Here is a 14,999-nt window from a genome sequence, read left to right as displayed (position 1 = left end):
ATCAGCACACAGGTAAGAAGTTAAGAAAATCTTTCTTTAAGGGTGAAGATGTTTCTCACAAAATCGTTGCCCCAATGCATCATTGAAATTCAAGCTGGAAAGATGATTTTGAAATATTAATTGTACATTTTGCATTGCTCTTCTGGTGACAATGTAGCTTGTTTTTGTCAATTACCATTTCAGTAATAGGGTAAAGAAAATTAAGTGGATTTCTGAAAGAAAACAATGCTGTCAATATACTATTAAAACAAATTAAAATGTTAAAAGTTATTGTACTTTAAGTAAAAATAAAAGAGTCAAAATATCAATTCCAGTTTTGGAAGAATTTAATTAACCAAAAAATAAGTGCACATAGCAGAGGATGGTTTCGATCCACCGACCTATGGGTTATGGGCCCAGCACGCTTCCGCTGCGCCACTCTGCTGCTCATGTAAGTGTCAGAGATCCTGAAGTACTCACTCATCATGTGAAAGTACCAATGTGTTTCTTCGTTGGTCAATGGAAGAAAAATCTTGCAAAACTCTCCAGATTATTGCCTTTTTAACCTTTTTCTAGGAAACTTTCTAGATGAATGCTTTTTAGCCTTTGTTAGTACATGCTTTTGCAAGTTGTCTCTGTGGTGCAATCGATTAGCGCATTCGGCTGTTAACCGAAAGGCTGGTGGTTCAATACCACCCAGGGACGTAATTGACCTTGTGATCAAATTTTGCTGATCTTTAAGTAGACAAGTCAAAATTTCAAACCACCTCTTATAGTGTAGGGTACCTGGCCTTCTCTGATGCAATCAGAGTCAGATTTGATTAAGTCATTTTATAAAAAACAGGAAGCACAATTTAGCATTGGGGTTGCAGAGAAAAAAAATTATGCAGGCAGAGAAATCCAATTGAGTGATTAATCAGCTCTCCATTTTATGGCTTTATTTTTATGCTAACACATTTGCTCTCTGAAAAGTGTCCACAAAGCCAAGTCTCTGATTAACACCTTTGTAGGAATGGTTTTTCACCTATTACTGATTAAAACTTGCTTCATTGGAAAGGCAGCTAGATGCATCCTCATTACAATGTCCACTGAAATAATACAGGTTGACACCAGGAAACATAAACCTCACTGCATCCTTGCTGCTTTCTCAAGTGGGAATCTGTTTAATGTGAAAACCAGGTGATATCTAATCAGCACACAGGTAAGAAGTTAAGAAAATCTTTCTTAAGGGTGAAGATGTTTCTCACAAAATCGTTGCCCCAATGCATCATTGAAATTCAAGCTGGAAAGATGATTTTGAAATATCAATTGTACATTTTGCATTGCTCTTCTGGTGACAATGTAGCTTGTTTTTGTCAATTACCATTTCAGTAATAGGGTAAAGAAAATTAAGTGGATTTCTGAAAGAAAACAATGCTGTCAATATACTATTAAAACAAATTAAAATGTTAAAAGTTATTGTACTTTAAGTAAAAATAAAAGAGTCAAAATATCAATTCCAGTTTTGGAAGAATTTAATTAACAAAAAAATAAGTGCACATAGCAGAGGATGGTTTCGATCCACCGACCTCTGGGTTATGGGCCCAGCACGCTTCCGCTGCGCCACTCTGCTGCTCATGTAAGTGTCAGAGATCCTGAAGTACTCACTCATCATGTGAAAGTACCAATGTGTTTCTTCGTTGGTCAATGGAAGAAAAATCTTGCAAAACTCTCCAGATTATTGCCTTTTTAACCTTTTTCTAGGAAACTTTCTAGATGAATGCTTTTTAGCCTTTGTCAGCACATGCTTTTGCAAGCTGTCTCTGTCGCGCAATCGGTTAGCGCATTCGGCTGTTAACCGAAAGGTTGGTGGTTCAATCACACCCAGGGACGTAATTGACCTTGTGATCAAATTTTGGTGATCTTTAAGTAGACAATTCAACATTTCAAACCACCTCTTATAGTGTAGGGTATCTGGCCTTCTCTGATGCAATCAGAGTCAGATTTGATTAAGTCATTTTATAAAAAACAGGAAGCACAATTTAGCATGGGGTTGCAGAGAAAAAAAAAATATGCAGGCAGAGAAATCAAATTGAGTGATTAATCAGCTCTCCATTTTATGGCTTTATTTTTATGCTAACACATTTGCTCTCTGAAAAGTGTCCACAAAGCCAAGTCTCTGATTAACACCTTTGTTGGAATGTTTTTTCACCTATTACTGATTAAAACTTGCTTCATTGGAAAGGCAGCAAGATGCATCCTCATTACAATGTCCACTGAAATAATACAGGTTGACACCAGGAAACATAAACCTCACTGCATCCTTGCTGCTTTCTCAAGTGGGAATCTGTTTAATGTGAAAACCAGGTGATATCTAATCAGCACACAGGTAAGAAGTTAAGAAAATCTTTCTTTAAGGGTGAAGATGTTTCTCACAAAATCGTTGCCCCAATGCATCATTGAAATTCAAGCTGGAAAGATGATTTTGAAATATCAATTGTACATTTTGCATTGCTCTTCTGGTGACAATGTAGCTTGTTTTTGTCAATTACCATTTCAGTAATAGGGTAAAGAAAATTAAGTGGATTTCTGAAAGAAAACAATGCTGTCAATATACTATTAAAACAAATTAAAATGTTAAAAGTTATTGTACTTTAAGTAAAAATAAAAGAGTCAAAATATCAATTCCAGTTTTGGAAGAATTTAATTAACCAAAAAATAAGTGCACGTAGCAGAGGATGGTTTCGATCCACCGACCTCTGGGTTATGGGCCCAGCACGCTTCCGCTGCGCCACTCTGCTGCTCACATAAGTGTCAGAGATCCTGAAGTACTCACTCATCATGTGAAAGTACCAATGTGTTTCTTCGTTGGTCAATGGAAGAAAAATCTTGCAAAACTCTCCAGATTATTGCCTTTTTAACCTTTTTCTAGGAAACTTTCTAGATGAATGCTTTTTAGCCTTTGTCAGCACATGCTTTTGCAAGCTGTCTCTGTGGCGCAATCGGTTAGCGCATTCGGCTGTTAACCGAAAGGTTGGTGGTTCAATCCCACCCAGGGACGTAATTGACCTTGTGATCAAATTTTGGTGATCTTTAAGTAGACAAGTCAAAATTTCAAACCACCTTTTATGGTGTAGGGTACCTGGCCTTCTCTGATGCAATCAGAGTCATATTTGATTAAGTCATTTTATAAAAAACAGGAAGCACAATTTAGCATTGGGGTTGCAGAGAAAAAATATTATGCAGGCAGAGAAATCCAATTGAGTGATTAATCAGCTCTCCATTTTATGGCTTTATTTTTATGCTAACACATTTGCTCTCTGAAAAGTGTCCACAAAGCCAAGTCTCTGATTAACACCTTTGTAGGAATGGTTTTTCACCTATTACTGATTAAAACTTGCTTCATTGGAAAGGCAGCAAGATGCATCCTCATTACAATGTCCACTGAAATAATACAGGTTGACACCAGGAAACATAAACCTCACTGCATCCTTGCTGCTTTCTCAAGTGGGAATCTGTTTAATGTGAAAACCAGGTGATATCTAATCAGCACACAGGTAAGAAGTTAAGAAAATCTTTCTTTAAGGGTGAAGATGTTTCTCACAAAATCGTTGCCCCAATGCATCATTGAAATTCAAGCTGGAAAGATGATTTTGAAATATCAATTGTACATTTTGCATTGCTCTTCTGGTGACAATGTAGCTTGTTTTTGTCAATTACCATTTCAGTAATAGGGTAAAGAAAATTAAGTGGATTTCTGAAAGAAAACAATGCTGTCAATATACTATTAAAACAAATTAAAATGTTAAAAGTTATTGTACTTTAAGTAAAAATAAAAGAGTCAAAATATCAATTCCAGTTTTGGAAGAATTTAATTAACCAAAAAATAAGTGCACATAGCAGAGGATGGTTTCGATCCACCGACCTCTGGGTTATGGGCCCAGCACGCTTCCGCTGCGCCACTCTGCTGCTCATGTAAGTGTCAGAGATCCTGAAATACTCACTCATCATGTGAAAGTACCAATGTGTTTCTTCGTTGGTCAATGGAAGAAAAATCTTGCAAAACTCTCCAGATTATTGCCTTTTTAACCTTTTTCTAGGAAACTTTCTAGATGAATGCTTTTTAGCCTTTGTTAGTACATGCTTTTGCAAGTTGTCTCTGTGGTGCAATCGATTAGCGCATTCGGCTGTTAACCGAAAGGCTGGTGGTTCAATACCACCCAGGGACGTAATTGACCTTGTGATCAAATTTTGCTGATCTTTAAGTAGACAAGTCAAAATTTCAAACCACCTCTTATAGTGTAGGGTACCTGGCCTTCTCTGATGCAATCAGAGTCAGATTTGATTAAGTCATTTTATAAAAAACAGGAAGCACAATTTAGCATTGGGGTTGCAGAGAAAAAAAATTATGCATGCAGAGAAATCCAATTGAGTGATTAATCAGCTCTCCATTTTATGGCTTTATTTTTATGCTAACACATTTGCTCTCTGAAAAGTGTCCACAAAGCCAAGTCTCTGATTAACACCTTTGTAGGAATGGTTTTTCACCTATTACTGGTTAAAACTTGCTTCATTGGAAAGGCAGCAAGATGCATCCTCATTACAATGTCCACTGAAATAATACAGGTTGACACCAGGAAACATAAACCTCACTGCATCCTTGCTGCTTTCTCAAGTGGGAATCTGTTTAATGTGAAAACCAGGTGATATCTAATCAGCACACAGGTAAGAAGTTAAGAAAATCTTTCTTTAAGGGTGAAGATGTTTCTCACAAAATCGTTGCCCCAATGCATCATTGAAATTCAAGCTGGAAAGATGATTTTGAAATATCAATTGTACATTTTGCATTGCTCTTCTGGTGACAATGTAGCTTGTTTTTGTCAATTACCATTTCAGTAATAGGGTAAAGAAAATTAAGTGGATTTCTGAAAGAAAACAATGCTGTCAATATACTATTAAAACAAATTAAAATGTTAAAAGTTATTGTACTTTAAGTAAAAATAAAAGAGTCAAAATATCAATTCCAGTTTTGGAAGAATTTAATTAACCAAAAAATAAGTGCACATAGCAGAGGATGGTTTCGATCCACCGACCTCTGGGTTATGGGCCCAGCACGCTTCCGCTGCGCCACTCTGCTGCTCATGTAAGTGTCAGAGATCCTGAAGTACTCACTCATCATGTGAAAGTACCAATGTGTTTCTTCGTTGGTCAATGGAAGAAAAATCTTGCAAAACTCTCCAGATTATTGCCTTTTTAACCTTTTTCTAGGAAACTTTCTAGATGAATGCTTTTTAGCCTTTGTTAGTACATGCTTTTGCAAGATGTCTCTGTGGTGCAATCGATTAGCGCATTCGGCTGTTAACCGAAAGGCTGGTGGTTCAATACCACCCAGGGACGTAATTGACCTTGTGATCAAATTTTGCTGATCTTTAAGTAGACAAGTCAAAATTTCAAACCACCTTTTATGGTGTAGGGTACCTGTCCTTCTCTGATGCAATCAGAGTCATATTTGATTAAGTCATTTTATAAAAAACAGGAAGCACAATTTAGCATTGGGGTTGCAGAGAAAAAAAATTATGCAGGCAGAGAAATCCAATTGAGTGATTAATCAGCTCTCCATTTTATGGCTTTATTTTTATGCTAACACATTTGCTCTCTGAAAAGTGTCCACAAAGCCAAGTCTCTGATTAACACCTTTGTAGGAATGGTTTTTCACCTATTACTGATTAAAACTTGCTTCATTGGAAAGGCAGCAAGATGCATCCTCATTACAATGTCCACTGAAATAATACAGGTTGACACCAGGAAACATAAACCTCACTGCATCCTTGCTGCTTTCTCAAGTGGGAATCTGTTTAATGTGAAAACCAGGTGATATCTAATCAGCACACAGGTAAGAAGTTAAGAAAATCTTTCTTTAAGGGTGAAGATGTTTCTCACAAAATCGTTGCCCCAATGCATCATTGAAATTCAAGCTGGAAAGATGATTTTGAAATATCAATTGTACATTTTGCATTGCTCTTCTGGTGACAATGTAGCTTGTTTTTGTCAATTACCATTTCAGTAATAGGGTAAAGAAAATTAAGTGGATTTCTGAAAGAAAACAATGCTGTCAATATACTATTAAAACAAATTAAAATGTTAAAAGTTATTGTACTTTAAGTAAAAATAAAAGAGTCAAAATATCAATTCCAGTTTTGGAAGAATTTAATTAACCAAAGAATAAGTGCACATAGCAGAGGATGGTTTCGATCCACCGACCTCTGGGTTATGGGCCCAGCACGCTTCCGCTGCGCCACTCTGCTGCTCATGTAAGTGTCAGAGATCCTGAAGTACTCACTCATCATGTGAAAGTACCAATGTGTTTCTTCGTTGGTCAATGGAAGAAAAATCTTGCAAAACTCTCCAGATTATTGCCTTTTTAACCTTTTTCTAGGAAACTTTCTAGATGAATGCTTTTTAGCCTTTGTTAGTACATGCTTTTGCAAGATGTCTCTGTGGTGCAATCGATTAGCGCATTCGGCTGTTAACCGAAAGGCTGGTGGTTCAATACCACCCAAGGACGTAATTGACCTTGTGATCAAATTTTGCTGATCTTTAAGTAGACAAGTCAAAATTTCAAACCACCTCTTATAGTGTAGGGTACCTGGCCTTCTCTGATGCAATCAGAGTCAGATTTGATTAAGTCATTTTATAAAAAACAGGAAGCACAATTTAGCATGGGGTTGCAGAGAAAAAAAAATATGCAGGCAGAGAAATCCAATTGAGTGATTAATCAGCTCTCCATTTTATGGCTTTATTTTTATGCTAACACATTTGCTCTCTGAAAAGTGTCCACAAAGCCAAGTCTCTGATTAACACCTTTGTTGGAATGGTTTTTCACCTATTACTGATTAAAACTTGCTTCATTGGAAAGGCAGCAAGATGCATCCTCATTACAATGTCCACTGAAATAATACAGGTTGACACCAGGAAACATAAACCTCACTGCATCCTTGCTGCTTTCTCAAGTGGGAATCTGTTTAATGTGAAAACCAGGTGATATCTAATCAGCACACAGGTAAGAAGTTAAGAAAATCTTTCTTTAAGGGTGAAGATGTTTCTCACAAAATCGTTGCCCCAATGCATCATTGAAATTCAAGATGGAAAGATGATTTTGAAATATCAATTGTACATTTTGCATTGCTCTTCTGGTGACAATGTAGCTTGTTTTTATCAATTACCATTTCAGTAATAGGGTAAAGAAAATTAAGTGGATTTCTGAAAGAAAACAATGCTGTCAATATACTATTAAAACAAATTAAAATGTTAAAAGTTATTGTACTTTAAGTAAAAATAAAAGAGTCAAAATATCAATTCCAGTTTTGGAAGAATTTAATTAACAAAAAAATAAGTGCACATAGCAGAGGATGGTTTCGATCCACCGACCTCTGGGTTATGGGCCCAGCACGCTTCCGCTGCGCCACTCTGCTGCTCATGTAAGTGTCAGAGATCCTGAAGTACTCACTCATCATATGAAAGTACCAATGAGTTTCTTCGTTGGTCAATGGAAGAAAAATCTTGCAAAACTCTCCAGATTATTGCCTTTTTAACCTTTTTCTAGGAAACTTTCTAGATGAATGCTTTTTAGCCTTTGTCAGTAGATGCTTTTGCAAGCTGTCTCTGTGGTGCAATCGGTTAGCGCATTCGGCTGTTAACCGAAAGGTTGGTGGTTCAATCCCACCCAGGGATGTAATTGACCTTGTGATCGAATTTTGCTGATCTTTAAGTAGACAAGTCAAAATTTCAAACCACCTTTTATGGTGTAGGGTACCTGGCCTTCTCTGATGCAATCAGAGTCAGATTTGATTAAGTCATTTTATAAAAAACAGGAAGCACAATTTAGCATGGGGTTGCAGAGAAAAAAAATTATGCAGGCAGAGAAATCCAATTGAGTGATTAATCAGCTCTCCATTTTATGGCTTTATTTTTATGCTAACACATTTGCTCTCTGAAAAGTGTCCACAAAGCCAAGTCTCTGATTAACACCTTTGTAGGAATGGTTTTTCACCTATTACTGATTAAAACTTGCTTCATTGGAAAGGCAGCAAGATGCATCCTCATTACAATGTCCACTGAAATAATACAGGTTGACACCAGGAAACATAAACCTCACTGCATCCTTGCTGCTTTCTCAAGTGGGAATCTGTTTAATGTGAAAACCAGGTGATATCTAATCAGCACACAGGTAAGAAGTTAAGAAAATCTTTATTTAAGGGTGAAGATGTTTCTCACAAAATCGTTGCCCCAATGCATCATTGAAATTCAAGCTGGAAAGATGATTTTGAAATATCAATTGTACATTTTGCATTGCTCTTCTGGTGACAATGTAGCTTGTTTTTGTCAATTACCATTTCAGTAATAGGGTAAAGAAAATTAAGTGGATTTCTGAAAGAAAACAATGCTGTCAATATACTATTAAAACAAATTAAAATGTTAAAAGTTATTGTACTTTAAGTAAAAATAAAAGAGTCAAAATATCAATCCCAGTTTTGGAAGAATTTAATTAACAAAATAAGAAATGCACATAGCAGAGGATGGTTTCGATCCATCGACCTCTGGGTTATGGGCCCAGCACGCTTCCGCTGCGCCACTCTGCTGCTCATGTAAGTGTAAGAGATCCTGAAGTACTCACTCATCATGTGAAAGTACCAATGTGTTTCTTCGTTGGTCAATGGAAGAAAAATCTTGCAAAACTCTCCAGATTATTGCCTTTTTAACCTTTTTCTAGGAAACTTTCTAGATGAATGCTTTTTAGCCTTTGTCAGTACATATTTTTGCAAGCTGTATCTGTGGCGCAATCGGTTAGCGCATTCAGCTGTTAACCGAAAGGTTGGTTGTTCAATTCCATCGAGGGATGTAACTGAACGTGTGATCAAATTTTGGTGATCTTTAAGTAGACAAGTCAAAATTTCAAACCACCTCTTATAGTGTAGGGTACCTGGCCTTCTCTGATGCAATCAGAGTCAGATTTGATTAAGTCATTTTATAAAAAACAGGAAGCACAATTTAGCATGGGGTTGCAGAGAAAAAAAATTATGCAGGCAGAGAAATCCAATTGAGCGATTAATCAGCTCTCCATTTTATGGCTTTATTTTTATGCTAACACATTTGCTCTCTGAAAAGTGTCCACAAAGCCAAGTCTCTGATTAACACCTTTGTAGGAATGGTTTTTCACCTATTACTGATTAAAACTTGCTTCATTGGAAAGGCAGCAAGATGCATCCTCATTACAATGTCCACTGAAAGAATACAGGTTGACACCAGGAAACATAAACCTCACTGCATCCTTGCTGCTTTCTCAAGTGGGAATCTGTTTAATGTGAAAACCAGGTGATATCTAATCAGCACACAGGTAATAAGTTAAGAAAATCTTTCTTTAAGTGTGAAGATGTTTCTCACAAAATCGTTGCCCCAATTCATCATTGAAATTCAAGCTGGAAAGATGATTTTGAAATATCAATTGTACATTTTGCATTGCTCTTCTGGTGACAATGTAGCTTGTTTTTGTCAATTACCATTTCAGTAATAGGGTAAAGAAAATTAAGTGGATTTCTGAAAGAAAACAATGCTGTCAATATACTATTAAAACAAATTAAAATGTTAAAAGTTATTGTACTTTAAGTAAAAATAAAAGAGTCAAATATCAATCCCAGTTTTATAAGAATTTAATTAACAAAAAAATTAAGTGCACATAGCAGAGGATGGTTTCGATCAATCGACCTCTGGGTTATGGGCCCAGCACGCTTCCGCTGAGCCACTCTGCTGCTCATGTTAGTGTTAGAGACCCTGAAGTACTCACTCATCATGTGAAAGTACCAATGTGTTTCTTCGTTGGTCAATGGAAAAAAAATCTTGCAAAACTCTCCAGATTATTGCCTTTTTAACCTTTTTCTAGGAAACTTTCTAGATGAATGCTTTTTAGCCTTTGTCAGTACATGCTTTTGCAAGCTGTCTCTGTGGCGCAACCGGTAAGCGCATTCGGCTGTTAACCTAAAGGTTGGTGGTTCAATCCCACCCAGGGATGTTATTGACCGTGTGATCAAGTTTTGGTGATCTTTAAGTAGACAATTCAAAATTTCAAACCACCTATTATAGTGTAGGGTACCTGGCCTTCTCTGATGCAATCAGAGTCAGATTTGATTAAGTCATTTTATAAAAAACAGGAAGCACAATTTAGCATGGGGTTGCAGAGAAAAAAAATTATGCAGGCAGAGAAATCCAATTGAGTGATTAATCAGCTCTCCATTTTATGGCTTTATTTTTATGCTAACACATTTGCTCTCTGAAAAGTGTCCACAAAGCCAAGTCTCTGATTAACACCTTTGTAGGAATGGTTTTTCACCTATTACTGATTAAAACTTGCTTCATTGGAAAGGCAGCAAGATGCATCCTCATTACAATGTCCACTGAAATAATACAGGTTGACACCAGGAAACATAAACCTCACTGCATCCTTGCTGCTTTCTCAAGTGGGAATCTGTTTAATGTGAAAACCAGGTGATATCTAATCAGCACACAGGTAAGAAGTTAAGAAAATCTTTATTTAAGGGTGAAGATGTTTCTCACAAAATCGTTGCCCCAATGCATCATTGAAATTCAAGCTGGAAAGATGATTTTGAAATATCAATTGTACATTTTGCATTGCTCTTCTGGTGACAATGTAGCTTGTTTTTGTCAATTACCATTTCAGTAATAGGGTAAAGAAAATTAAGTGGATTTCTGAAAGAAAACAATGCTGTCAATATACTATTAAAACAAATTAAAATGTTAAAAGTTATTGTACTTTAAGTAAAAATAAAAGAGTCAAAATATCAATCCCAGTTTTGGAAGAATTTAATTAACAAAAAATTAAGTGCACATAGCAGAGGATGGTTTCGATCCATCGACCTCTTGGTTATGGGCCCAGCACGCTTCCGCTGTGCCACTCGGCTGCTCATGTTAGTGTCAGAGATCCTGAAGTACTCACTCATCATGTGAAAGTACCAATGTGTTTCTTCGTTGGTCAATGGAAGAAAAATCTTGCAAAACTCTCCAGATTATTGCCTTTTTAACCTTTTTCTAGGAAACTTTCTAGATGAATGCTTTTTAGCCTTTGTCAGTACATGCTTTTGCAAGCTGTCTCTGTGGCGCAATCGGTTAGCGCATTCAGCTGTTAACCGAAAGGTTGGTGGTTCAATCCCATCGAGGGACGTAACTGAACGTGTGATCAAATTTTGGTGATCTTTAAGTAGACAAGTCAAAATTTCAAACCACCTCTTATAGTGTAGGGTACCTGGCCTTCTCTGATGCAATCAGAGTCAGATTTGATTAAGTCATTTTATAAAAAACAGGAAGCACAATTTAGCATGGGGTTGCAGAGGAAAAAAATTATGCAGGCAGAGAAATCCAATTGAGTGATGAATCAGCTCTCCATTTTATGGCTTTATTTTTATGCTAACACATTTGCTCTCTGAAAAGTGTCCACAAAGCCAAGTCTCTGATTAACACCTTTGTAGGAATGGTTTTTCACCTATTACTGATTAAAACTTGCTTCATTGGAAAGGCAGCAAGATGCATCCTCATTACAATGTCCACTGAAAGAATACAGGTTGACACCAGGAAACATAAACATCACTGCATCCTTGCTGCTTTCTCAAGTGGGAATCTGTTTAATGTGAAAACCAGGTGATATCTAATCATCACACAGGTAAGAAGTTAAGAAAATCTTTCTTTAAGTGTGAAGATGTTTCTCACAAAATCGTTGCCCCAATTCATCATCGAAATTCAAGCTGGAAAGATGATTTTGAAATATCAATTGTACATTTTGCATTGCTCTTCTGGTGACAATGTAGCTTGTTTTTGTCAATTACCATTTCAGTAATAGGGTAAAGAAAATTAAGTGGATTTCTGAAAGAAAACAATGCTGTCAATATACTATTAAAACAAATTAAAATGTTAAAAGTTATTGTACTTTAAGTAAAAATAAAAGTGTCAAAATATCAATCCCAGTTTTGGAAGAATTTAATTAACAAAAAAATAAGTGCACATAGCAGAGGATGGTTTCGATCCATCGATCTCTAGGTTATGGGCCCAGCACGCTTCCGCTGCGCCACTCTGCTGCTCATGTAAGTGTAATAGATCCTGAAGTACTCACTCATCATGTGAAAGTACCAATGTGTTTCTTCGTTGGTCAATGGAAGAAAAATCTTGCAAAACTCTCCAGATTATTGCCTTTTTAACCTTTTTCTAGGAAACTTTCTAGATGAATGCTTTTTAGCCTTTGTCAGTACATGCTTTTGCAAGCTGTCTCTGTGGCGCAATCGTTTAGCGCATTCGGCTGTTAACCGAAAGGTTGGTGGTTCAATCCCACCCAGGGACGTAACTGACCGTGTGATCAAGTTTTGGTGATCTTTAAGTAGACAAGTCAAAATTTCAAACCACCTCTCATAGTGTAGGGTACCTGGCCTTCTCTGATGCAATCAGAGTCAGATTTGATTAAGTCATTTTATAAAAAACAGGAAGCACAATTTAGCATGGGGTTGCAGAGAAAAAAATTATGCAGGCAGAGAAATCCAATTGAGTGATTAATCAGCTCTCCATTTTATGGCTTTATTTTTATGCTAACACATTTGCTCTCTGAAAATTAACACCTTTGTAGGAATGGTTTTTCACCTATTACTGATTAAAACTTGCTTCATTGGAAAGGCAGCAAGATGCATCCTCATTACAATGTCCACTGAAATAATACAGGTTGACACCAGGAAACATAAACCTCACTGCATCCTTGCTGCTTTCTCAAGTGGGAATCTGTTTAATGTGAAAACCAGGTGATATCTAATCAGCACACAGGTAAGAAGTTAAGAAAATCTTTATTTAAGGGTGAAGATGTTTCTCACAAAATCGTTGCCCCAATGCATCATTGAAATTCAAGCTGGAAAGATGATTTTGAAATATCAATTGTACATTTTGCATTGCTCTTCTGGTGACAATGTAGCTTGTTTTTGTCAATTACCATTTCAGTAATAGGGTAAAGAAAATTAAGTGGATTTCTGAAAGAAAACAATGCTGTCAATATACTATTAAAACAAATTAAAATGTTAAAAGTTATTGTACTTTAAGTAAAAATAAAAGAGTCAAAATATCAATCCCAGTTTTGGAAGAATTTAATTAACAAAATAAGAAATGCACATAGCAGAGGATGGTTTCGATCCATCGACCTCTGGGTTATGGGCCCAGCACGCTTCCGCTGCGCCACTCTGCTGCTCATGTAAGTGTAGGAGATCCTGAAGTACTCACTCATCATGTGAAAGTACCAATGTGTTTCTTCGTTGGTCAATGGAAGAAAAATTTTGCAAAACTCTCCAGATTATTGCCTTTTTAACCTTTTTCTAGGAAACTTTCTAGATGAATGCTTTTTAGCCTTTGTCAGTACATGCTTTTGCAAGCTGTCTCTGTGGCGCAATCGGTTAGCGCATTCGGCTGTTAACCGAAAGGTTGGTGGTTCAATCCCACCCAGGGACGTAACTGACCGTGTGATTAAATTTTGGTGATCTTTAAGTAGACAAGTCAAAATTTCAAACCACCTCTTATAGTGTAGGGTACCTGGCCTTCTCTGATGCAATCAGAGTCAGATTTGATTAAGTCATTTTATAAAAAACAGGAAGCACAATTTAGCATGGGGTTGCAGAGAAAAAAAATTATGCAGGCAGAGAAATCCAATTGAGTGATTAATCAGCTCTCCATTTTATGGCTTTATTTTTATGCTAACACATTTGCTCTCTGAAAAGTGTCCACAAAGCCAAGTCTCTGATTAACACCTTTGTAGGAATGGTTTTTCACCTATTACTGATTAAAACTTGCTTCATTGGAAAGGCAGCAAGATGCATCCTCATTACAATGTCCACTGAAATAATACAGGTTGACACCAGGAAACATAAACCTCACTGCATCCTTGCTGCTTTCTCAAGTGGGAATCTGTTTAATGTGAAAACCAGGTGATATCTAATCAGCACACAGGTAAGAAGTTAAGAAAATCTTTATTTAAGGGTGAAGATGTTTCTCACAAAATCGTTGCCCCAATGCATCATTGAAATTCAAGCTGGAAAGATGATTTTGAAATATCAATTGTACATTTTGCATTGCTCTTCTGGTGACAATGTAGCTTGTTTTTGTCAATTACCATTTCAGTAATAGGGTAAAGAAAATTAAGTGGATTTCTGAAAGAAAACAATGCTGTCAATATACTATTAAAACAAATTAAAATGTTAAAAGTTATTGTACTTTAAGTAAAAATAAAAGAGTCAAAATATCAATCCCAGTTTTGGAAGAATTTAATTAACAAAATAAGAAATGCACATAGCAGGGGATGGTTTCGATCCATCGACCTCTGGGTTATGGGTCCAGCACGCTTCCGCTGCGCCACTCTGCTGCTCATGTAAGTGTAAGAGATCCTGAAGTACTCACTCATCATGTGAAAGTACCAATGTGTTTCTTCGTTGGTCAATGGAAGAAAAATCTTGCAAAACTCTCCAGATTATTGCCTTTTTAACCTTTTTCTAGGAAACTTTCTAGATGAATGCTTTTTAGCCTTTGTCAGTACATATTTTTGCAAGCTGTATCTGTGGCGCAATCGGTTAGCGCATTGAGCTGTTAACCGAAAGGTTGGTGGTTCAATTCCATCGAGGGATGTAACTGAACGTGTGATCAAATTTTGGTGATCTTTAAGTATTCAAGTCAAAATTTCAAACCACCTCTTATAGTGTAGGGTACCTGGCCTTCTCTGATGCAATCAGAGTCAGATTTGATTAAGTCATTTTATAAAAAACAGGAAGCACAATTTAGCATGGGGTTGCAGAGAAAAAAAAATATGCAGGCAGAGAAATCCAATTGAGTGATTAATCAGCTCTCCATTTTATGGCTTTATTTTTATGCTAACACATTTGCTCTCTGAAAAGTGTCCACAAAGCCAAGTCTCTGATTAACACCTTTGTAGGAATGGTTTTTCACCTATTACTGATTAA

General features: G+C 36.6%; 11 non-coding genes across 11 annotated transcripts; 3 read left to right on the top strand and 8 right to left on the bottom strand.

Moving 5' to 3' along the window:
• Positions 1-1,519: 1,519 nt before the first annotated feature.
• On the bottom strand, positions 1,520-1,591 carry TRNAM-CAU (transfer RNA methionine (anticodon CAU)). The gene has a single exon. It is a non-coding gene; the product is annotated as a tRNA-Met (tRNA).
• A 1,096-nt stretch (positions 1,592-2,687) lies between these two features.
• TRNAM-CAU (transfer RNA methionine (anticodon CAU)) lies at positions 2,688-2,759 on the bottom strand. The gene has a single exon. It is a non-coding gene; the product is annotated as a tRNA-Met (tRNA).
• A 186-nt stretch (positions 2,760-2,945) lies between these two features.
• On the top strand, positions 2,946-3,019 carry TRNAN-GUU (transfer RNA asparagine (anticodon GUU)). The gene has a single exon. It is a non-coding gene; the product is annotated as a tRNA-Asn (tRNA).
• Positions 3,020-3,855: 836 nt separating this feature from the next.
• Positions 3,856-3,927, bottom strand: TRNAM-CAU (transfer RNA methionine (anticodon CAU)). The gene has a single exon. It is a non-coding gene; the product is annotated as a tRNA-Met (tRNA).
• A 1,096-nt stretch (positions 3,928-5,023) lies between these two features.
• On the bottom strand, positions 5,024-5,095 carry TRNAM-CAU (transfer RNA methionine (anticodon CAU)). Its single transcript has one exon. It is a non-coding gene; the product is annotated as a tRNA-Met (tRNA).
• A 1,096-nt stretch (positions 5,096-6,191) lies between these two features.
• On the bottom strand, positions 6,192-6,263 carry TRNAM-CAU (transfer RNA methionine (anticodon CAU)). Its single transcript has one exon. It is a non-coding gene; the product is annotated as a tRNA-Met (tRNA).
• A 1,095-nt stretch (positions 6,264-7,358) lies between these two features.
• Positions 7,359-7,430, bottom strand: TRNAM-CAU (transfer RNA methionine (anticodon CAU)). The gene has a single exon. It is a non-coding gene; the product is annotated as a tRNA-Met (tRNA).
• Positions 7,431-8,525: 1,095 nt separating this feature from the next.
• On the bottom strand, positions 8,526-8,597 carry TRNAM-CAU (transfer RNA methionine (anticodon CAU)). Its single transcript has one exon. It is a non-coding gene; the product is annotated as a tRNA-Met (tRNA).
• Positions 8,598-12,284: 3,687 nt separating this feature from the next.
• Positions 12,285-12,358, top strand: TRNAN-GUU (transfer RNA asparagine (anticodon GUU)). Its single transcript has one exon. It is a non-coding gene; the product is annotated as a tRNA-Asn (tRNA).
• An 810-nt stretch (positions 12,359-13,168) lies between these two features.
• TRNAM-CAU (transfer RNA methionine (anticodon CAU)) lies at positions 13,169-13,240 on the bottom strand. Its single transcript has one exon. It is a non-coding gene; the product is annotated as a tRNA-Met (tRNA).
• A 186-nt stretch (positions 13,241-13,426) lies between these two features.
• TRNAN-GUU (transfer RNA asparagine (anticodon GUU)) lies at positions 13,427-13,500 on the top strand. The gene has a single exon. It is a non-coding gene; the product is annotated as a tRNA-Asn (tRNA).
• Positions 13,501-14,999: the final 1,499 nt, after the last annotated feature.

Source organism: Pseudophryne corroboree, chromosome 4, assembly GCF_028390025.1.
Source record: "Pseudophryne corroboree isolate aPseCor3 chromosome 4, aPseCor3.hap2, whole genome shotgun sequence".
Lineage (NCBI taxonomy): Eukaryota > Metazoa > Chordata > Amphibia > Anura > Myobatrachidae > Pseudophryne > Pseudophryne corroboree.
Note: the sequence above shows the minus strand (reverse complement) of the source record. Positions and strands in the feature narration are given on the sequence as shown.